This window comes from Schistocerca serialis, chromosome 4, assembly GCF_023864345.2.
Source record: "Schistocerca serialis cubense isolate TAMUIC-IGC-003099 chromosome 4, iqSchSeri2.2, whole genome shotgun sequence".
NCBI classification, from domain to species: Eukaryota; Metazoa; Arthropoda; class Insecta; order Orthoptera; family Acrididae; genus Schistocerca; species Schistocerca serialis.
The window spans coordinates 14,841,964-14,867,298 of NC_064641.1; the positions used below are offsets into that span (position 1 = coordinate 14,841,964).

At 44.8% G+C, this 25,335-nt stretch overlaps 1 pseudogene; it reads right to left on the reverse strand.

The window, feature by feature from the left end:
• Positions 1-15,298: 15,298 nt before the first annotated feature.
• On the reverse strand, positions 15,299-15,416 carry LOC126476110 (5S ribosomal RNA; annotated as a pseudogene).
• Positions 15,417-25,335: the final 9,919 nt, after the last annotated feature.

Here is a 25,335-nt window from a genome sequence, read left to right on the forward strand (position 1 = left end):
GCACTTAGTGCCTCATTTACTAATCTGATTCCCTCTGCATCGTGTAATTTAATTCGACTACATTCCACCACCCTTGTTTTTCTTTCGTTAATACTCAACTTATGTCCTCCTTTCAAGACACTGTGCATTCCATTCAACTGTTCTTACAAGTCCTTTGCTGTCTGTATCTTAATTACAGTGTCATCGTTAAACCTCACAGTTTCTACTTCGTCTCCCTGAATTTTAATTCCTACTCCAAAGTTGTCTTTGGTTTCCTTTACTGCTTGTACAATGTACAGATTGAATAACGTCGGGTATAGGCTACAACTCTATTTCACTTCCTTTTCAACCACTGCTTCCCTTCCATGCCTCTCGATTCATATAACTGCCATCTGGTTTCTGTACGACTTGTAAATACCTTTCACTCCCTGTATTTTGGCACTGCTTTCAGTATTTCACAAGACAGCATTCCAATCAACATTATCGATAGCTTTCTCTAAGTCTACAAAAGCCATAAACGTACGTTTGCCTTATTTTAAAGCTATCTTCTAAGATATGTCGTACGGTCTGTATTTCGTTGCATGTTCTAACGTTTCTCCGGAGTGCAAAGTGTTCTTCCCCGAGGTCTGCTTCTACCAGTTTTTCCAATGTGCTGTAAAACATTCGTGTTAGTATCGTGCAACCTTGACTTGTTAAAGTGATAGATCGCTAATATTGATTCCTGTCGGTGCCTGATTCCTCTGGAGTTGGAGTTGTTACATTATTCTTGAAGTCTGCTGATATTTCCCTGTCTCTTGTATCTTGCACACCAGGTGAAATTATTTTTGTCGTGGCTAGCTGTCCCAACGATATCGGTAGTTCTTAGGGAATGTCGTTTACTCCAGGGGTCTTGTTTCGACTAGTTGCTGTTACAGTTCTTAAACTTATTGCATGACACATGTTCTTCTGAAATTTTCTGGCGTATCTTCGTAAAATGACCTATACCTATGAACTGTAAAGACTCGGATGTTATGCTAAAATTATGTACAAAACGCTGATGTAACTAATTATTATATCAAAATATTCTACGTATTTTACTGAGTGGCGGCAAGTTACGTTATTTGGTGGAGGGGAGGGAGAAACGGTAACAAATAATGACTCACCCACCATAACCGCAACATGTTCCCGCGGATGCCTTCTCGCCGTATTTTTATTCATTTGGAAATTTTTATGTGCTGACAACAGCGAAATGGTTTTGTGGAAGGTACTTTTGATAACCATGTTTGATTACAACATGATTAAGGTTGTCATCTGACCAGACTTTCAAAAACTGTGAAGCTAACGCGTTTCCAGTGTGTGTACAGAAACATCTCTTTGTCTATCATGCACACGGAATGAGAAACCTTGACCATTAGATGAGTACATACGCTGATAATGTAAATTTGAAGGACCAAGACTGCTTTTAATCTGACAGCTGCCCGGGTAATATCATTTCTCACAAGAAAATCGACAATTATTGAAACTAGAATTACTATTTTTGTTTTGGCTTTGGTGGTTCACGCCCTGCAGGAAACCATACTTCTAACATTCGTATCCGGTTAATACCGTCGTCAATAGTAATAAACACATCCAGTTCACCTACATTGTATAACAGACACGTAGTTATGAAGAATTTCCTGTAGCTTGTTTCAGAATTTTTTTCCTGCGAAACGAGAACTAACGACGTTACACAAAACCACAAAAAAAAGTATCAGCCCACAAATTAACGCTTTCGAGCTTTTATACTCGTTAAGGCATTTAAACAAGGACGGCTTATTTGCAAAACATGCAAATTCATAATTATTATCCGCTGCAATATACCAGTAATTTAAAATGTGTTACGTAAATACGATCACCACATCCTGCTTGTTGTTAACTCGGCTTCCATTATTTTTTCCGCGATGCGTGTAAACAAAGGCCATTTTTTTTTGCTCGAGCTGTTTCACTTACACACAAAACTGTAGCACTGCTCTCTCATTGCTCCCTCATACCACCCATTCAGTCCGCGCATTCTCCCTCTCAGTTACTCCCCACCCCTTTTCCACGGCCATCATTTTTATGTGACGAATTTTATGTCTGTATCTCCGTTGCTGCCCTGACGAGCTTAGCAAGAATGTTTTACGTTTTGTCAACCGGTCATATTTACATCCGTACGTTAACAAAGGAAACTGCACATGTCGATTTTGCATATCGAACATCACTTTAGCTGTATGCCTGAGTTAGCAGGTTATGATTTATCGTTTCCTGAATGCCAGCTGCCATTTCTTTCTGACCGCCTTACCAGATCGGAAATGTAGTAATTCGGCGGATACCTACGCGTAATATCTCTACCGTAATGCTGCAGTGAGCAAAGAAACGCGAATGTATGATTCTGTGAGCTTCTTTGTCTCAAAATACAGGGTGATTCAAAAAGAATACCACAACTTTAGGAATTTAAAACTCTGCAACGACAAAAGGCAGAGCTAAGCACTATCCGTCGGCGAATTAAGGGAGCTATAAAGTGTCATTTAGTTGTACATTTGTTCGCTTGAGGCGCTGTTGACTAGGCGTCAGCGTCAGTTGATGCTAAGAGCCGGCCGCGGTGGTCTAGCGGTTCTAGGCGCGCAGTCCGGAACTGCGCGACTGCTACAGTCGCAGGTTCGAATCCTGCCTCGGGCATGGGTGTGTGTGATGTCCTTAGGTTAGTTAGGTGTAAGCAGTTCTAAGTTCTAGGGGACTGATGACCACAGTAGTTAAGTCCCATAGTGCTCAGAGCCATTTTGCTAAGATGGCGACCGCTCAACAGAAAGCTTTTTGTGTTATTGAGTACGGCAGAAGTGAATCGACGACAGTTGTTCAGCGTGCATTTCGAACGAAGTATGGTGTTAAACCTCCTGATAGGTGGTGTATTAAACGTTGGTGTAAACAGTTTACAGAGAATGGGTGTTTGTGCAAAGGGAAAAGTTCTGGACGGCCGAGAACGAGTGATGAAAATGATATTGCTCGAGTGTCTGGAGGGGGCCATATTGAACATCTCTGAACTTGTTTTTGAGTGAAAAAAAAACCTTTTTAAATACTCTTTGTAATGATGTATAACAGAAGGTTATATTATGTTTCTTTCATTAAATACACATTTTTAAAGTTGTGGTATTCTTTTTGAATCATCCTGTACTGTCAAATGCCATAGAGAAATACTGAGACATACATGCCACGAATTTATAACAAGTATAGCCACATTCTTTCAAACAATCGGAGGTACAGTAGTTTACATATTCTCAGTAACTCGTCAATTATGCGTAAAGATGTGCAGTACCGAGAGTACAGTTCCTTCGATCAGACGTAGCTGAACAATTTATATATAGCAATCTTCAGTGTGTAAATCATGTTCAAATTATAACTCTCTTTTCAGTTTAAACACAATTTCACCAGTGTAGCTCTCATCCCAAGCGTGGGTTAAGATTCGGTACAGAGACTGATTTATGGTGATCTGTTGTTTTACAAGAGTTTTTTAAAACACAGATGCAGGAAACGCCAAATTATGCTAATACGTTATTAAATACGTACAATCAATTACAAAATGTATCCCCTCTATCTTGGCCACCACAAATAATGTTTTTTTTCCATAAGCAAAATGAAAACTTTACAAACAAATGGTAAATGTTCTTTAGCTAACCAGGAAGACATTAATCAGTACTCCTGCCTTTCTTTTAACTATGTTCGTTACGAAAATTTGAACAGCAGAATGTCTTTTTGAAACAGCACCCTGTATTTTTTATTCGATAATTCGCTTCCTCTCCTGAAGGCATGAACAAAAACGTATCACAGTGTACCATTAATGTAAACAGAACACTATTGTAAACGTAACACAACGGTGACTTTGACCCTCTTGCACTAGCACGCAATGGTAACATACATCCGTCTTCAGTTGAAGGTCACAAGAAGGCGAGAAATCAACCGCCGGGAAGGTGAGTCCTTGATAGGATATCGCTCTGAGTTCCTCTGCTTGGGTAGCATTTACACCTACCTTCATCCACTATAAAAGAAGGACAATGCTGATGCATCTTTTAATCAAGGACTGCTTTTGCTGTACACGACATACAGTTTAAAAGGACTACCGTTCTCCACTACGTGTGCCCGTATCCTAAATAAGAAAACAATTACTGTTCTAGTCGCTGAAGATTAGATGGTTAGATCACATAACTAATGAGGAAGTATTGAATAGGATTGGGGAGAAGAGAAGTTTGTGGCACAACTTGACTAGAAGAAGGGATCGGTTGGTAGGACATGTTCTGAGGCATCAAGGGATCACCAATTTGGTATTGGAGAGCAGTGTGGAGGGTAAAAATCGTAGAAGGAGACCAAGAGATGAATACACTAAGCAGATTCAGAAGGATGTAGGTTGCAGTAGGTACTGGGAGATGAAGAAGCTCGCACAGGACAGAGTAGCATGGAGAGCTGCATCAAACCAGTCTCAGGACTGAAGACCACAACAACTTAACATCTCCATAGATGAGTAGCACTTCTGTCTTCTCTTCGTCGGCGTACAGTGTACTCACAACAACCTTCAGCTGAAGGTATCTCTGGTAGATAAACAAAAGTTGTTTGATACATTTTTTTATTTTGCTTCTGGACAAAAAGTTATTTCTGGTGACCAAAATAAACGGGATGCCTTTTGTATGTATAGAATAGAATGATTTAGCTGCCCCTGTCACTGGGTTTATGCACCCTGTAGTGCCTTCAAATTCCACGATTTTTCATATTCTCACTAGAGTCGACATAACCGTCTTGAGAGATTCAGCAACTGTTTGGATAATTAAGATGATTCTCATTTATTGCGCCGTCTCAGTTGCACGTATTTAATTGTACTATATGTTTCTATCACTATGGATCATCGTCATATCTAAGTAGTTGCATCAGACAGAAAAATAAATGAGAAATATCTTAATTTTCATATTCTCCCTTTCTCTATGGGCAAACTATTAGTTCTGCAAAAAAAAAAAAAAAAAGATCTTTTTTGTAGTAAATTTATTGTAGGTAAATTTTGCAGTGGAATGCATTGTTAGAGGCTGTAGTTATTCATGAAAAACATACAAAAGTTACCTTCAAGCGTGTTGTTCGTAAATGCCTCGAAAACAGTTCCCTCTAAAGGAAAGGAATCACAGTACGAAATTTAACTTGATTAAACTTCTTACAAAAGCTTCCTGTTAATTTTTTTCGATAAGACTAATAGTTTGCGAGTAGCCAGCGAGAGAATATGAAAATCCTGTGCGTGAGATCTGAAGGTGTTGCATGCTGCATAAAACCCAGTGGTAGGGGCACCTTGTAGCTAACAAGGGAACCTCCCCATCGCACCCCTCTCAGATTTAGTTATAAGTTGGCACAGTGGATAGGCCTTGAAAAACTGAACGCAGATCACTCGAGAAAACAGGAAGAAGTTCTGTGGAACTGCGAAAAAAAAAGCAAAATATACAAACTGAGTAGTCCATGCGCAACATAGGCAACATCAAGGACAGTGTGAGCTCATGAGCGTCGTGGTCCTGTGGTTAGCGTGAGCAGCTGCGGAACGAGAGGTCCTTGGTTCAAGTCTTTGCTCGAGTGAAAAGTTTAAATTTCAGACAATTATTTTGCCAAGCTGCACAGGTACACACAGAACAGTATTTGTTTACGTGATCGTGTGTCAATTATCAAAGTTCAGGCAATCACACATAATCAACTTCGCTCTCCAAAATTCCAGGACATGTTCAGATTTGCTGGGACATATGCAGGATTTGACGGTCTACACACGGAAAAATTTGAAAACGTTAAAAACATATGTTTTGACAGAGAAGAGGGAAAACTGTGCGACTGTGAAACTGTTGCATTTATTTGTTGCAGTTTACGTGACAAACTCTTATGTTTTCATCACTTTTTTGGGAGTGATTATCACATCAATAAGAAAACCTAAATCGGGCAAGGTAAAGAATCTTTTTACCCATTCGCCAAGTGTACAGGTTAGGTGGGTCGACAACATATTCCTGTCATGTGACGCTCATGCCGTCACCAGTGTCGTATAGAATATATCAGACGTGTTTTCCTGTGGAGGAATCGGTTGACCTATGACCTTGCGACCAAATGTTTTCGGTTCCCATTGGAGAGGCACGTCCTTTCGTCTACTAATCGCACGGTTATGCGGTGCGGTCGCAAAACACAGACACTAAACTTATTACAGTGAACAGAGACGTCGATGAATGAACGGACAGATCATAACTTTGAGAAAATAAAGAAAGTAAACTTTTCACTCGAGGTAAGACTTGGACTAAGAACCTCTCGTTCCGCAGCTGCTCACGCTAACCACGGGACCACGGCGCTCCTGAGCTCACATTGCCTTTGATGTTGCCTATCTTTCACATGGACTACTCAGTTTGTATATTTTGCTTATTTTATTCATAGTTCCACACAACTTCTTCCTGTTTCCTCGAGTGATCTGTGTTCGGTTTTTCAAGGCCTATCCACTGTGCCAACTTATAACTAAATCTGAGGGGGGTGCAATGGGGAGGTTCCCTTGTAAGTATTAAAAATACTTGAGACGAATATCAAAGGAGGTATCCCTGTAAAGGCTAGTTGAAGAGTAGATATTATGTCTGCCCTTTTGGATGGCAGTAATTATCGTGAACGAAAATCAGAAGGAGCGTTTTGCGAGTGTCGTATTAGGAGCGCAGGGCTTTGAGACCGTGCTCCGCTGGCAAGTATGCCCCGCTTGTATTGCCTGTTAGGGAAGCAGTCCGCCCTCGTAGCAACGCATAATAAGGCGCCGGCAGAAGGGCTGTACGTCGGTCTTTGAGGCGTGTCCTCCAAATTACTACCAGCCTTCCTCTGCCCTCTGCGCTCTACCTTTCGCGCCGTTTGAGCGAGTATTCCTATGGCGAAATGAATTTCCAGAAGAACTGCCCTGTATGGGCAATACCGAGCCCGTTCAGAAATGTGGAGTAAACTCTTTGCCGTCCTCTTTATAGTAGGCCAGTAATCGCTCCTCACAGACCGCCAACGCGATTTCGTCAAAGCGTCTTATTGCTGCTTCACTTACCAGTACCTATGCTTCCTCTTTTGAACCCACGGTTGTTTCATCGGCGTATCTAAGGTATTCATTCCAATCGTTACTTCATAAAATATATGACCTTCTTCTTTCCCCATTCATTTCAATGAGCATCCATTCGTGAAACAGACCATAGTGTGTGTCTTTTTCTGGCGAGAGAGTCAGAATCAGTGGTAAATACGTAAAGGCATTTTCGAACTTCAAAGATCAAACTAGCTGTCTGTGTCCACCCATAGCTACACTATTGGCCATTAAAACTGCTACACCACGAAGATGACGTGCTACAGACGCGAAATTTAACCGACAGGAAGAAGATGCTGTGATATTCAAATGATTAGCTTTTCAGAGCATTCACACAAGGTTGGCGCCGGTGGCGACACCTACAACGTGCTGACATGTGGAAAGTTTCCAACCGATTTCTCGTACACGAACAGCAGTTGACCGGCGTTGCGTGGTGAAACGTTGTTGTGATGCCTCGTGTAAGGAGGAGAAATGTGTACCATCACGTTTCCGACTTTGATAAAGGTCGGATTGCAGCCTATTGCGATTGCGGTTTATCTTATCGCGACATTGCTGCTCGCGTTGGTCGAGATCCAATGACTGTTAGCAGAATATGGAATCGGTGGGTTCAGGAGGGTAATACGGAACGCCGTGCTGGATCCCAACGGCCTCGTATCACTAGCAGTCGAGATGACAGGCATCTTATCCGCATGGCTGTAACGGATCGTGCAGCCAGGTCTCGATCCCTTAGTGAACAGATGGGGACGTTTGCAAGACAACAACCATCAGCACGAACAGTTCGACGACGTTTGGAGCAGCATGGACTGTCATGTCGGAGACCATGGCTGCGGTTACCCTTGACGCTGCATCACAGACAGGAGCGCCTGCGATGGTGTACTCAACTACGAACCTGGGCGCACGAATGACAAAACGCCATTTTTTCGGATGAATCCAGGTTCTGTTTACAGCATTGTTATGGTCGCATCCGTGTTTGGCGACATCGCGGTGAACGAACATTGGAAGCGTGTATTCGTCATCGCCATACTGGCGTATCACCCGGCGTGATGGTAAGAGGTGCCATTGATTACACGTCTCGGTCACCTCTTGTTCGCATTGACGGCACTTTGAACAGTGGATGTTACATTTGAGATGTGTTACGACCCGTGGCTCTACCCTTCATTCGATCCCTGCGAAACTCTACATTTCAGCAGGATAATGCCCGACCGCATGTTGCAGATCCTGTACGGGCCTTTCTGGATACAGAAAATGTTCGACTGCTGCCCTGGCCAGCTCATTCTCCAGATCTGTCACCAATTGAAAACTTCTGGTCAGTGGTTGCCGAGCAACTGGCTCGTCACAATACGCCAGTCACTACTCTTGACGAACTGTGGTATCGTGTTGGAGCTGCATGGGCAGCTGTACCTGTACTCGCCATCCAAGCTCTGTTTTGACTCAATGCCCAGACGTATCAAGGCCGTTATTACAGCCAGAGGTGGTTGTTCTGGGCACTGATTTCTCAGGATCTATGCACCGAAAGAATAACCGTTTATCATCTGCATTTCTTCTTGGTGTAGCTATTTTAATGGCCAGTAGTGTAATTCTGAAAATCTAGAAATGAGAATAACGACTTCTTTAAGATCAAAGCTGAGAACGCCACAGAAAAAAAAATACCTGAACTTCCCATCTAGGAGGAAAGAAGAACAGGGCGCCTGCGGCAAGGGAAAATATCAGAGTCAGATAGAACAGGCGAAGAAACCTTTCTTCAGCAACTCTACCGGTTTTAGATACTGGTATCATTCTCGAATCCTCCGGCTTTGTATCATTTCGAAGAGACTGGGCAATACTGTCTCTTCTGAGTATAATGGACAGGCGCACAGCGGAAGTTTTGTCGTGTTGATTTCAGAATGCGGCTGAAAAGCCGACAATAGTACCACCTATCGTTAGGCAGGAAAAGTGTATCCAGTCATTTCAAGATTCTTCTACCTTAAGCAATAAAATAATCTAAAAAAATGAAATCGTCGTATGGCATTGTTGGCCGGGAGGCCCCGTTCGGTGACTGCGACTCAAAGACGATGAAAGACGCACAACACGAAGTCCCCTGCCGGGAATCGAACCCGGGCCCCCTCCGTGGTAGGCTGTAACGCTGCCGCCACGCTACGGAGGCGGACAAACTAAATTTACGAAAACGGTGCAGTATATCTGCAACACTTGATTTTCTTTTTCAATTTTAATGTAGATGATGGTGTAACGGGTACGGACTCAGAATAGAAATACTAAATACGTCGTGGTACCAAAAAGTTTCGAGAGTGGACTAATAGAAAATAGTACTTCAGGTGTTCTGTGTATTCTATATGTAGTAGGTGAGTACAAAGTACAGAACGTTTATACAACCATGTGAAAGTGTCGAGAAAGTCGTTTTGGATGCCATCTCGCGCGTCACATTCGCAACGTTCTTCGGTCTCAGCGACAGTTAGAGAGCTATTCTGCGCTTTGCCTTTTTGTGGCAGTTCGTGTAGATAACATCGAGTCCCGTCACCTGTGATGATTTTCTCCAAGAAAGAGTTGTCCCAGTTTTTCGTTATAATCAAGTCGCCACGGGCGTCCAAGCGTCGTTGTTTTTGTTCGGCAGTCAAGGTATGTAGTACAAATTTTGCACACAGTTCCCTCTTCTTCAAAACATCGTGAAGAGCGCCTTGCACACTTGATGCAAAGATGTTCAGTTCGTTGCTCCATAGCGATTTGTGACTCAGCAATGACGACACGCTACGCTTGCACACGCCCGGGTTCCCGGGTTCGATTCCCGGCGGGGTCAGGGATTTTCTCTGCCTCGGGATGGCTGGGTGTTGTGTGCTGTCCTTAGGTTAGTTAGGTTTAAGTAGTTCTAAGTTCTAGGGGACTTATGACCACAGCAGTTGAGTCCCATAGTGCTCAGAGCCTTTTGCCACGCTTGCACGTCCGGTACTTGGCACTGAGCACTCACAAGTTGCTGGTCGAATTCACATCTGTTGTTTCCAGTTGTTAGTTGAAGACGCCACCGTGGTTACTGCGCTGATATCGGCTATACGCCAGGGATAACACCAGTCTGGCAACTTTTTAAGCAGACGGTCTATGTGCTTAATATTTCTTTTCCTGGTGGACTGAATATAATTGGTGGCAGTGAGGAATTCTTCCAAAGAAGCGTCCATGAAATCCACGTAATAGCTACGTTTCAGAATCACCGTATTTCGACCAAATGACTGAAGTGTCCAAAGAAGGAAACCCTATAAGATGTAAGACTGTTATGAAAGTAAAAAAAAAAAAAAAAAATGCAAATCGCAGACTGATCCAACTTCCTAGAATAAATAACGTCATTCTAAGAAGAGTCATAAAAAAGAAAATTTAATAAAATTGATGGAACTGTTTACAGAAATAAAAAACGTAAAAGAGAGACCACAATGAAATTTAAACTCAACCATGGGTAGACGTACTTCAGTGGGAGGGAATTGTGAAATCAAAGGAGAGAGCAATGAGGTCGCATACAAAGTTACTGAGAAAACAGCAAACTGCACAAGAAGCGTAAAAAAAAGGAAATGTGCGATTAAATACCGTATACAGAAATAGAGAACAAAATTGATAAACAACTTAGACATTATGAACCACACCCGTACCCCCACACACCCGTACCAAGCAAAGGCAACGACGGTCAATCGAAAGTACAAGATAGTCAACAGAGTTAGTAAAAAGTCACGCGGCCTAAACAGTGAGGTAATAAAAAGAATAAAAGACGAAATATTTTCTGTAAGCATTAACCATAGTTTCTAAACATTTGCAGAACGTCAATGATAACTACTGAAAAATGCTCAGATTGGTTCAAATGACCGAGCGAGGTGGCGCAGTGGTTAGCACACTGGACTCGCATTCGGGAGGACGACGGTTCAATCCCGTCTCCGACCATCCTGATTTAGTTTTTCCGTGATTTCCCTAAATCGTTTCAGGCGAATGCCGAGATGGTTCCTTTGAAAGGGCACGGCCGATTTCCTTCCCAATCCTTCCCTAACCTGAGCTTGCGCTCCGTCTCTAATGACCTCGTTGTCGACGGGACGTTAAACACTAACCACCACCACCACCATTGGTTCAAATGGTTCAGATGGCTCTGAGCACTATGGGAGTTAACTGCTGTGCTCATGAGTCCCCTAGAACTTAGAATACTTAAACCTAACTAACCTAAGGACATCACACACATCCATGCCCGAGGCAGGATTCGATCCTCCGACCGTAGCGGTCACGCGGCTCCAGACTGTAGCGCCTAGAACCACACGGCCACTCCAGCCGGCAGTCACCTAGACTTAGAACTATTTAAACATAATGAACCTGAGCACATCACACACATCCATGCCCAAGGCAGGATTCGAACCTGCGACCGTAGCAGCAGCGCGGTTCCGGGCTGAAGCGCCTAGAACTGCTCGGCCACACCGGCCGGCTGAAAACTGCTATCGATACAGGTTTCGATCGAAAGAGCATTTTCAGTCGATGAAAGTTTTTGTTAGAACTTGCCCCGTAAGCGTTTATTGCAACGATAACTTCCGTCGCTGAAGATGATCATTTGATCGAAACGTTTCGGCATTAGAAATTATATCATCGCTGCTGCTTTTTGGCGGTTAATAATGACACCTTTCAAAGAATAGATGAAGGAGGAAAACGATTTAAGGACTTAGGTGACCTGTTGTAATGCTGTCGGTAGCGGCTGCGACCGAAACACGTAACACCGACGAATGCAAGGGCTGCACTTGCCGAGGAGCAAGTTTGAGTTGGCTGTTTGGGACGAGTCGAGACATCGGGTGGAAGCCTGCAGTCGCGGTGCGGCGCCGTGACGGCTTTATAGCGATTCCCTTAGCCAAACTTGGAACTCATTAGAAGTTTCCCCCCGAGACAAAGGCGAAATTAATACAGCACCCCCTCTCCCCTCACCCCCTCTCCTACCAGCTCCCGCGACTTACCCCTGGCGGCGTTCACTCTGAGACGCCCTTCTTGTAACCGGCCGCCCCTTTTTGCGAGTGGAAAAATAAGAGCATATAATCCGATGGCGACGTTTCCCCCGTCCCGTCTCTTGTCTTCGGTGCCTACTCGCTTTCGAGCGGTTCTCGGCGCGTGGTAATTATTGCAGCTGCCCGTGGCCAGAATGACCTTGTATTTCGCAACTTTTGTCTGACGAAAGAAGCCGGTGTGCTGCAGAATAAGTAGTTTATCTACACTGGGTTGCTATTAAAATTACAATACCATGAAGCGGCCCGCAACAAACGTCAAATAGCTGTGATTTACACAACGTGCTTGGCTATGCAAAACAATAGCGTTTCAACGCAACCACGCAAAATGGAAAGGTTACTAAACTTGTTTTTAGGCCTCTGTGTCTCAATCTGTGAAAACGGAACCCTTACAGGATTACTTTGTTTTTCGTCTGTCCAACTGTTCAGAACCCTTTTTCTCACAAGGGAACCTCCCCTTCGCACCCCCCTCAGATTTAGTTATAAGTTGGCACAGTGGATAGGCCTTGAAAAACTGAACACAGATCAATTGAGAAAACAGGAAGAAGTTGTGTGGAACTGTGAAAAAATAAGCAAAATATACAAACTGAGTAGTCCATGGGCCACATAAGCAATGTCATGGAAGAAGTGTGTTTAGAAGCGCCGTGGTCCCGTGGTAGCGTGAGCAGCTGCTGAACGAGAGATCCTTGGTTCAAGTCTTCCCTCAACTGAAAATTTTACTTTCTTTATTTTTGCATAGTTATTATCTGTCCGTTCGTTCATTGACATCTCTGTTCACTGTAATAAGTTTAGTGTCTGTGTTTTGCGACCGCACTGCAAAACCGTGCGATTAGTAGACGAAAGGACGTGCCTCTCCAATGGGAACAGAAAACATTTGATCGTAAGGTCATAGGTCAACCGATTCCTCCACAGAAAAACACATCTGATATATTCTATACGACACTGGTGACGGCATGTGCGTCACATGACAGGAATATGTTGTCGACCCACCTAACTTGTACACTTGGCGAATGGGTAAAAAGATTCTTCTACCTTGCCCGATTTAGGTTTTCTTGTGGATGTGATAATCACTCCCAAAAAAGTGATGAAAACAGAAGAGTTTGTCACATAAACTGAAAATAAAAAATTAAAATTCACACTTGATGGAAGATTTGAACCCAGGACCTTTCGTTCCCCAGCTGCTCACGTTACCACGAGACCACGGCGCTCCTGCGTTCCTATCCTCCTTATTGTTGCTTATCTTCCCTTGAACTACTCAGTTTTTATATTTTGCTTATTTTTTCACAGTTCTACACAACTTCTTCCTGTTTTCTCAATTGATCTGTGTTCAGTTTTTCAAGGCCTATCCACTGTGCCAACTTATAACTAAATCTGAGGGGGGTGCGATGGGGAGGTTCCCTTGTCAGGAACAAGTAGGAGGGTAATCCCAAAAGTAAGGTCTCCTATTTTTTTATAAGTACAGAACTCTGTTTGTGTGGCAGTTGGTCACACTGTTACGAAGAGTGCTTCACGCGCTGTGTTTAAGCATGCGCTCAGTCTTGGCTTGGCAGCCGTTGAGAATCGAGCTCCCGTTGGATGTTACCGCCAAGTGCGAACTGCGCGCAGTTATTCGGTTTTTAAACACAAAGGACACTGCGCCGATTGAAATCTATCGCCAACTGACGGAAGTGTATGGTGAGTCGTGCATGGATGTCAAAAATGTTCGCAAGTGATGTAAAGAGTTTGCAGGTGGTCGGACCGAAATTCACGACGAACAAAGAAGTGGTAGACCGTCAATTTCTGAGGAGGTAGTGTTGAAGATGAAAATCGGCGGTTCACCCTGAATGATCTCTACACGTTGGTTCCTGAGGTTTCCCGAATCACCGCTCACAGAATTTTGACGGAAACGTTGAACTACCGGAAGGTGTGCGCAAGATGGGTGCCACGCATGCTGACTGAGAACCACACGCGGCAACGAGTTGATGCTTCCCGCGCATTTCTTCACCGCCTTGCAGCCGAACAGGACAACTTTCTGGACTCAACTGTCACGGATGACGAAACCTGGGCATACCACTTTACACCTGAGACCAAGCAACAATCACGCCAGTGGCGGCATCCTTCTTCGCCAAAGCCGCGCAAATTCAAACGAACACAGCCTACCGGTAAAGTCAAGACAACCGTTTTTTGGGATCGGAAAGGGGTATTGTTGGTCGCCTTTATGCCCACTGGGACCACAATTAACGCGGACGGGTACTGTGAGACTCTGAAAAAACTCAAACGGGCAGTTCAGAACCGGAGAAGAGGAATGTTGAGCAACGGCGTTCACATTCTCCATGACAACGGTCGCCCACACATCGCTCGGCAAACCGTTGCTCTCCTGCAACAATTTCAGGGGAACATCATCACCCACCCACCCTATAGTCCTGACTTGGCGCCCAGTGACTACCACCTGTTTCCTAAGTTAAAAGAACTTTTGGCTGGAAAGCGATTCAGCTCCGACGACGAGGTGAAAGAAAAGGTTCATAACTTTTCTGAACACCATGGCGGCGAGCTGGTATGACATGGGCATACAAAAACTGCCACAGCGTCTACAAAAATGCATCGACAGAAATGGTGATTATGTAGAAAAATAGCTTAATGTTCAAGCTATAAACTGATGTCTATGTACTTATAAAAAAATAGGAGACCTTACTTTTGGAATTACACTCGTAGTTGTGTTACGTTGAAATTTGTATCACATTTTAAGGTTTAAGGTTCCTTGGCGATGTAAAAATTTTAAGCTTCTAAGTCAAATCAGCCAAACGATACGGCCATTTATGTCACATATTTTGATACGCCAAAACTCACTGATCAAAACCTGTAGGGTACTTCTCGTTGAACTACAGGGTCGTCCTTTATATACTGCCCCACATTTTTTTCTCGGAACATATTTATTGTTAAGAGACAGAATTTGGTGACAATTTACATCAACCTGTCTTGTCCTATTTTTCTACGTTGTGTCCATCACGTTCCATGGCCGTGCGCCAAAGTTGTGGAAGAGCGTGTATTACACTCCGTCTACAGGCCACAAGTGGCCCATCGGAACCATACGACCGCCGTGTCATCCTTAGCTGAGGATGCGGATAGGCGGGGCGTGTGGTCAGCACACCGCTCTCCCGGTCGTTATGATGGTTTTGTTTGACCGCAGCCGCTACTATTCGGTCGAGTTACTCCTCAATTGGCAACACGAGGCTGAGTGCACCCCGAAAAATGGCAACAGCGCACGGCGGCCCGGATGGTCACCCATCCAAGTACCGGCCACGCCCGACAGCGCTTAACTTCGGTGATCTGACGGGAACCGGTGTATCCACTTCGGCAAGGCCGTTGCGACAAGAACGTGTATTGCCTGCTGGTAGAAGGTCTCCTCCTGTAGGCGTAGCTACGTTTTCACTGCTTGACTGACACTCTCGTCATCTTCAGAGTGTGTTCCCCGTAGAGAATCTTTAAGCGGCCCAAAGAGATGGAAGTCCGAGGGTGCCAGGTCTGGACTGTAGGGTGGATGAGACAATGATGTCCAACCCAATTTGGCGATGTGTTCCCGGGTTCTCAGACTTGTGTGTGGGCGTGCATTATCGTGTTGGAGCAAGATTTCGGCTGGATTCTCGTCCGATCGATCACGCAGGAAACGGTTCTTGAGTTTATTGAGAGTCTTCACGTATGCCTCTGAATTGATGGTTGATCCTCTTGGCATCACAATCCTAGAATACTGTCACCATGACATGTCCGGCGAAGGGGGTTGTCTTGAATTTCTTTTTTGTGGTGAATGAGAATGATGCGTCTGCATGGACTGTCTTTTTGTTTCCGGCACAAACTAATGCAGCCAGCATGTGTGTCAGATTATGTAGACAAATAGTCGCTTGGAACTAGTTCGCGCTTGCAGACAGGCATAATAATGAACATGAAACTTCCTGGGAGATGAAATCTGTGTGCCGGACCGAGACTCGAACTCGGGACCTTTGCCTTTCGCGGGCAAGTGCGGGTAGAGTCTCGTTTCAAATTGTACAGAGCGGATGGACGTGTACGGACATGGAGACGACCTCATGAATCGATGGACCCTGTATGTCAGCAGGCGACTGTTCAAACTGGTGGAGGCTCTGTGGTGTGTGCGGTTGAAGTGATATGGCACCCCTGATGCGTCTCGATACAACTCTGACATGTGACACGTATGTAAGCATTCTGTCTGATCACCTGCATCCTTTCATCTCCATTGTGCATTCCCACGGACTTAGGCAATTCCAGCAGGACAATGCGACACCCCACACATCGAGAATTCCTACAGAGTGGCTCCAGGAACACTCTTCTGAGTTTAAACACTTCCGCTGGCCACCATAGTCCCCAGACATGAACATTATTGAGTATATCTGAGATGCTTTGCAACGTGCTCTTCAGAAGAGATCTCCACCCCCTCTTACTCTTACAGATTTATGGACTGCCGGATTCATGGTGTCAGATCCCTCCAGCATTATTTAAGACATTAGTCGAGCCCATGGCAATTCGTGTTGCGCCACTTCTGCGTGCTCGCAGGGGCCCCATACGATATTAGGCAGGTGTGCCAGTTTCTTTGGCTCTTCAGTGTAGTATGCAGAAAGAGTATCTGGTCTGCTGCTTGTATTATATGCCTTTATCAGGTTGTAGCTCTTAAAAGCGGACAAATTAACACAAAAAACAGAGTTCTTCAAGAATGAGATTTTCACTGCAGCGGGGTGTGCGCTGATATGAAACTTCCTGGCAGATTAAAACTGTGTGCCGGACAGAGACTCGAAGTCGGGACCTTTGCCTTTCGCAGAAGTAAAGCTGTGAGGACGGGTCGTGAGTCGTGCTTGGGTAGCTCAGATGGTAGAGCACTTGCCCGCGAAAGGCAAAGGTCCCGAGTTCGAGTCTCGGCCCGGCACACAATTTTAATCTGCCAGGAAGTTTCATGTCTGCGCAGACTCCGCTGCAGAGTGAAAATCTCATTCTGGAATAATGAACATATTTCCAAAGTGTGGTACTGTCGCGTCTTACTGGACAATTCATTCCAGTATTGACGTTTGCCACGTCACCAACAGTGCCCATGCTGAGCATGTGCAGTGTGAGGTAAAAACTTGACGAGATTATTTATTTATTTATTTATTGTTCCGTGGGACCAAATTAAGGAGAAGTCTCCATGGTCATGGAACGAGTCAATACATGAAATTATAACACGATAGTAGAAACAGATAAAATGAAATACAAGAAACGTATTCGGGCGACAATTCGTAATTTTAAATAAAGAAAATCAACAATGTAACACTGGAATTTGCTTAATTTTTCAGCTGTTCCAGGAGCTCCTCGGCAGAATAGAAGGAGTGAGCCATGAGGAAACTCTTCAGTTTAGACTTACAAGCATGTGGGCTACTGCTAAGAGTTTTGAGTTCTTGTGGTAGCTTATTGAAAATGGATGCAGCAGAATATTGCACTCCTTTCTGCACGAGAATCAAGGAAGTGCATTCCACACGCAGATTTGATTTCTGCCTAGTATTAACTGAGTGAAAGCTGCTAACTCTTGGGAATAAGCTAATATTGCTAACAACAAACGACATTAAAGAAAATATATACTGTGAGGGCACTGTCAGAATTCCCAGACTATTGAATAGGGGTCGACAAGAGGTTCTCGAACTTACACCACATATCGCTCGAACAGCCCGTTTTTGAGCCAAAAATACCCTTTTTGAATCAGAAGAATTACCCCAAAAAATAATACCATATGACATAAGCGTATGAAAATATGCGAAGTAGACTACTTTTCGTGTTGAACAGTCACTTATTTCAGATACTGTTTTAATGGTAAAGAAAGCACTGTGTACTGGCAAGTGTCTATTTTCTGTACGTGTTGTAGTTTTCGCGGAATCGTCTTCTGGAGTTCGGGGCGCGGGGGGGGGGGGGGGGGGGGGGGGGAGGGACTTATGAATAACCCTCTATGCGCTATGCTCTACATGTGAAGCTGCATTTACATGTTGAAACATGTGGAGAACGCGAGACGCCTTGGAGTTGCCAGACTGGATCTGGCGCGGTGCAGGAGGTCTGACGGCTGTGGCGAATTCCTCCTATACACACACACACACACACACACACACACACACACACACACCACGTCCACACGAGCACACACAGCCCCAGGACGCGAGATATTGCGGCAGCCGTGGCGGGACAACTTTATGAGGAACCCGGCGGAGCTGCGGCCGCCCCCGGCTGTTTGCGGGGGCGGCTAGACGGCGGCGGCGGCGGAGGTGGAGGCGGACTCGGCGTATAATCCCGCAGTACTCACAAGGCGGGCCGACCACTCAGTGCTAATGAGCGGCCCGCTTCGTCCCTCCTAGCGGCCAGGCAACCCGCCTGCAGGCCGCGCTGCCGAATACTTTCCGTCGGCTGCCCGTCTGTGCTCTGGCGGCCCACGGGAATAATTCCTGCGCTGCTGGTGCCTCAGGCTGCGTTTACAGTGGCACCATCAACGGTCGTCAGACACCGTAGCTGGATTTAGAATTATATTAATACCTTCAGCTGCTAAAGGGCCTCGATATACAGGGTGTTACAAAAAGGTACGGCCAAACTTTCAGGAAACATTCCTCACACACAAATAAAGAAAAGATGTTATGTGGACATGTGTCCGGAAACGCTTAATTTCCATGTTATAGCTCATTTTAGTTTCGTCAGTATGTATTCTACTTCCTCGATTCACCGCCAGTTGGCCCAATTGAAGGAAGGTAATGCTGACTTCGGTGCTTGTGTTGACATGCGACTCATTGCTCTACAGTACTAGCATCAAGCGCATCAGTACGTAGCATCAACAGGTTAGTGTTCAACACGAACGTGGTGTTGCAGTCAGTGCAATGTTCACAAATGCGGAGTTGGCAGATGCCCATTTGATGTATGGATTAGCACGGGCCAATAGCCGTGGCGCGGTACGTTTGTATCGAGACAGATTTCCAGAACGAAGGTGTCCCGACAGGAAGACGTTCGAAGCAATTGATCGGCGTCTTAGGGAGCACGGAACATTCCAGCCTATGACTCGCGACTGGGGAAGACCTACAACGACGAGGACACCTGCAATGGACGAGGCAATTCTTCGTGCAGTTGACGATAACCATAATGTCAGCGTCAGAGAAGTTGCTGCTGTACAAGGTAACGTTGACCACGTCACTGTATGGAGAGTGCTACGGGAGAACCAGTTGTTTCCGTACCATGTACAGCGTGTGCAGGCACTATCAATCAGCAGCTGATTGGCCTCCACGGGTACACTTCTGAGAATGGTTCATCCGACAATGTGTCAATCCTCATTTCAGTGCAAATGTTCTCTTTAAGGATGAAGCTTCATTCCAACGTGATCAAATTGTAAATTTTCACAATCAACATATGTGGGCTGACGAGAATCCGCACGCAATTGTGCAATCACGTCATCAACACAGATTTTCTGTGAACGTTTGGGCAGGCATTGTTGGTGATGTCTCGATTGGGCCCCATGTTCTTCCACCTACGCAGAATGGAGCACGTTATCATGATTTCATACGGGATACTCTACCCGTGCTGCTAGAACATGTGCCTTTACAAGTACGACACAACATGTGGTTCATGCACGATGAAGCTCCTGCACATTTCAGTCGAAGTGTTCGTACGCTTCTCAACAACAGATTCGGTGACCGATGGATTGGTAGAGGCGGACCAATTCCATGGCCTCCACGCTCTCCTGACCTCAACCCTCTTGACTTTCATTTATGGAGGCATTTGAAATCTCTTGTCTACGCAAGCCCGGTACCAAATGTAGAGACTCTTCGTGCTCGTATTGTGGACGGCTGTGATACAATACACTATTCTCCAGGGCTGCATCAGCGCATCAGGGATTCCATGCGACGGAGTGTGGATGCATCATTTTGAACATTGAAGTGTTGGCAGAAGAGCCAACACCGTGTTGCTAGAGGAGGCCGAAATGCTCGCGTTTAATTACACGCAGACTGGCGTGAGGTCTGGAACAGGACAATGTCTTGAGAATTGCAAATAAAGTACGTAGATGATGTAATACTTAACTTTAATCCATAATTGGCGTACATTGCTCTTGACTGTACATGCTTCAATATAAATATCAATTGAATACGGCACCTTGCTAGGTCGTAGCAAATGACGTAGCTGAAGGCTATGCTAACTATCGTCTCGGCAAATGAGAGCGTATTTGTCAGTGAACCATTCCTATGAACGTCGGCTGTACAACTGGGGCGAGTGCAAGGACGTCTCTCTAGACCTGCCGTGTGGCGGCGCTCGGTCTGCGATCACTGACAGTGGCGACACGCGGGTCCGACGTATACTAATGGATTGCGGCCGATTTAAAGGCTACCACCTAGCAAGTGTGGTGTCTGGCGGTGACACCACAAACATTTCCTGTAACAAAGTGTTTGAAGTCACGCTGGTACGTTCTGTTTCTGTGTCTTTCCATTCCATGATTAATGTGATTCGAAGAGAAGTAATAAAATGAGCTCTAACATGGAAAGTCACATGTCCACATAACATATTTTCTTTCTTTGTGTGTGAGGAATGCTTCCTGAAAGTTTGGCCGTACCTTTTTGTAACACCCTGTATATCAACGGGGACATATGAAAATGTGTGCCCTGACCGGTACTCGAACCCGGGATCTCCTGCTTACTTGGCAGACGCTCTATCCATCTGATCCACCGAGGGCACAGAGGATTGCGCGACTGCAGGGACTATTTCGCGCACGCCTCCCGCGAGACCCACATTCTCACCTTGTGTGTCCACACACTACATTCTTAGTGTCCCACCCCAACACACTCATTGCTCGTGGAAGACACTCTTACTAATTCCCGTAAGAGTTCGGGGAATATGTGTGCATCTGTACAGAAGAAGGAGGTCATGGTCGCTGTTACCAGAACTATATTGTAACACCCCACCCGTCACTCATCTGGTTTTGGCGTGTGTTCACCCCAGCCAATTGACTAACAGATCAACAGAGAGTGCAAAACTGCCGCAATGTCGGATAACGCAAAGAAAGTAATAAGGCCCTGTGACTCCTGATTCAACTGCGGTGGCAGTGCTGACATTAATTGATTCAGAATTGATCGCTTTTAATTGAAAAGGGGTGCACATTGACGTTATATTAAGCTATTGAACACCAGATGCAAATGTTGAACATAAAATTAATTAAGAAAGTGACTTGGGATTTCAACTACTTGATTGAAAACAGATGCAGTCGATTAGCACAGATTTATTTTAACTCACGACCTTCAATCATCACATTACATGGCTCTCCTACCAGGCAGTGATAATAAATTGCGTTTGCGTGGAGTAAAGCGCGATAAATCATAAGTAATTCCTACCAACTGACCCAGGCGTAATGCGAAGAGCGAAAAGAATTCTACAATACATGGCCCATGAAACCCTCGAGGAATCTTTGCCGACGCGATCCAACAAATTAATCAGTGGCCGGAGCGGGCGCAATATCACCGAATTCAGCGTGGCGGAGCGGCGTCGTTGTGTGGACGTCGGCCGACCTCGTGGTGCTGCAAGGCTGCGCTCGTCTATTCACTCCTAGCTATCTTGCTCAGTACATAGATGAACCAAAACTTTCTATCTCCAAGCTCAATTGTTCCGTTTGCTAAGTCCTAAACTGCAGAGATGCTCACTCTCTCTCAGGCAAGTTGAGTAAAGAACGCCACGTCCGCACTCTAGGCAAGCTGGGAACGGGAGACCTCTATGGAGACTTCTGCCAGTCCACTCTTCGCCTCGGTTTCCCCTCCAGCAAAATCACTTACGCCAATTGCAGCGCAAGTCGCGTTAATTATGCGTCGCTTCCCAGCGCCGACCAATGCCTGCTCTGGGAAGTGAACAAATTCACACAAAATTTCCCTTCCTCTCAACTTCCTATTTAGCTTCTCCCAGGCCTCCCATCAAGGTTAGTGTCTTCACAAAACACCAATTTTTCCGGAATTCTGATTCCCAGGAGAGTACTTCAAATTCCTTGGTCCTACATTCCTATTGGAGGCCGGCGTATTTCATTCTGTCGCTCTTCACCTGATTTACTTCAGACTCTGCGGACCGTGAATTCAGCGTGAAGTTGCTATAGTCACGAACACGCATATTTTGGCCTCTGTTGACTGCTCCACCGTAGCTTTGTGCGGCTTGCTCGCATGTTTCACTGAAAACGGGACGACGGACATTTATCAACAGGCGTACAAGTTCTCCGTCTGCTCCCCGGTACACCAGCATGGGGTCAACCACCCACTCACTGTCACTCATCTTAAGGCGGCTGGAGGCCGCGCCCCGTTACCGCTTTCTCAGAGCCCGAGCCGCCCTAAGCTGCCTATTGTCGCTTCCCTTCGCCGCTCCCCAGCCAGCCACCGTCAACTCTGTATACTTCCCTGGGATAAACTAGCCTCCAGTAAATCGACGCGTTTCCAAAAGTTTTCATGTCAGTCATTTTTGTTCAGCCCTACTGTTCGCTCAACGTGAGTTAGGTGATCTTTAATGACTTCATGTAAGGGGCATAGTTCTTGCCATCTTACAATATACTTATATGGATATGGTGTCTGTTCTTTCGGACATGTCCGAAAGAAGACACCATTGATGACCTGCAGCCTTCTAGAACGAATTTAGAATTATATTAATACCTTCAGCTCGCAACGGGCGTTGATATATATCAACAGGGACAGGTGAAAATGTGTGCCACGTCAGCAGCTGAAGGTATTAATATATTTCTAATTTCGTTCTAGACGGCTGCAGGTCATCAAAGGTGTCTTCTTTCGGACATGTACGAAACAACAGACACCATATCCATATAAGTACAAAACCTTTGCTGGATATCGACCGACAGCGTGCTCATAATGCGCCTTATCTCCTTCGTCGGTTATTGGCAGGATCAAGGAGGTTGTGTTAGGTCAGGTTAGGTTAGAATGTACTCTATGTGTGAAGTAGGTTAGATTTTAACCTCTTTGGGTGGGGTGGATACTACGCCGCCTCTGCGCTTGGAGTGGTCTAGCGGTTCTAGGCGCTCAGTCCGGAATCGCGCGACTGCTACGGTCGCAGGTTCGAATCCTGCCTCGGGCATGGATGTGTGTGATGTCTTTAGGTTAGTTAGGTTTAAGTAGTTCTACGTTCTAGGGGACTGATGACCACAGATGTTAAGTCCCATAGTGCTCAGAGCCATTTTTTTCCTGCGCTTGGATTCAAGAGCTGCATAGCGGCTTCTACCATTAAACAGACGTCCAATGCGTGTCAATGAGGTTTACTGTCACGTAAAGAACATGGCAAGGAGCATACACTCTGTCCTCAGTTATCGGAATAACCAGACAAGTTTTACGAATACATGAGATGATGAGAGAAACGCTCTGCTACTCGAGATAATTCGTGATGACCTTGAATAGCAAGTTAGAAACACTCTTGTTTCGCTGTATTTATTTAAAGTTGTGCAGACGTACGTCAATTAACCTTCGATGACTGTCGTTTAGCACACGAGTGAAAGACAAGCATGAAGCGTAGCGTAAGATACTCTGATAGCCCAAAGCACTTAAAAGAGTGGAAATACGTACCAGGCACCACATTTGCAAAACACTTCATATTAGCAGAATCACTACCCTACTGGCATAAAACTCCAGTAAGCAGTAAGAATAATTTGTAGACAACTAATGTCAACCTACCACAAAAGAGATCCAGCACAATAGCTACAAGCATATAAGATACGCCACCCTTTCCACTTGAACAATTTATTTTTCGACGTTATAATCTATGCCTAAAACTTCCAATAAAGATTTTGCCTATTTGAGGTTTCGAATAAAAGTTTGATTTCAGTCCACAGTTTCCGAACTACTTCCAGATTATGGTATTGTCATCCCCCTGGATTAAACTTATCAGTTTCCCACGCTACATATTTCGTGTGCAAGAACGTCGGTCGATTTGACCGAAGAAAACGAACTGATTTGAATCTCACCGATTGCTGCCCGAAGTCTGTACGTTCGGAAGATAACATCGGCTGTACTGTGACCGCAACGTAATGGCGTACTGCTCTGAAAGGATCGGCCGTCTGCGGCCGATGTCGATCGTCTGCGCAATCCACCGATATCGGAGCAACCGTGACCGCAGCCTAATATGGACGCTGCTGTATAACAGCTGCTGTGTGACGAATAAGTAAGGCATAGAGAATTAAGGAGAAGAGCTAACAGACTGTGCAAGAGAAAGAAAAGAGAGTGAAATAAGAAGAAATTTCAAGAACTAGAAGAACTAAAGGAACAGAGTGAAATAAGAAAGTTATATCATGCCATAGGCAAAATGAAGAATAGATTCCAACCAAAAACAACGGCCTGTTCCAGTAAAGATGGGAAAATGATAAGGGAGGAAGAACAGATAGTGGGAAGATGGGCAGAGTATTGCAAAGATACACTAAGCACCAGGCTAGAAGATGAAGAGACAGCTGCGCAGGAGGGAAGAGTGGAGCTGGAAGTAGACAATGAAACCAATGAGGCAAGAAAGCCAACACTACAAGAGGTCTCCCAGGCTGTGCACAAGTCAGAAAACAATCGAGCCCCCGGGGAAGACAGCATAATTGCTGAATTAATAAAAACTGGTGGTGAGGCTGTAATAAAGGAACTGCACACATTAATATCTCATATATGGGAAACAGAAACTATGCCAGATAATTGGAAAATTGGAATAATAGTCCCCATTTATAAGAAAGGGGACAGAACAGCATGTGAAAACTATAGAGGTGTAACACTCCTAAGTACAGCTTATAAGATCTTCGGAAGTACATTAAACGAAAGGATACATAAGTGTGCAGAAGGCATACTAGGGGAATATCAGTGTGGCTTTCGATCAGGCAGAGGAACAACTGATCGAATATTTGTGATAAGGCAAATGATGGGAAAGTTCTATGAATATGATATAGATCTGCATTTCTTATTCATCGATTTCAAACAAGCCTTTGACAGCATAAATCGGTAAGAACTATACAGAGTACTGAAAGAAGTTGGTATATGTGCTAAATTAATAAGACTAATCAGAATGACAATGACAGAGACAAGAGCAAAAGTAAAGGTCCTTAGCAGAACAAGTGAAAGCTTTGACTTTAATAAAGGTGTGAAGCAAGGGGATAGTCTCTCCGCTGTCCTATTCAACATAGCCCTGCATAGTGCAGTAAATAAAATCAACAAAAGAGGCACCATATTTATGAAAACGAGCCAGATATGTGCATACGCTGATGACATTGCTATAGTAGGAAGAAATACCAATACA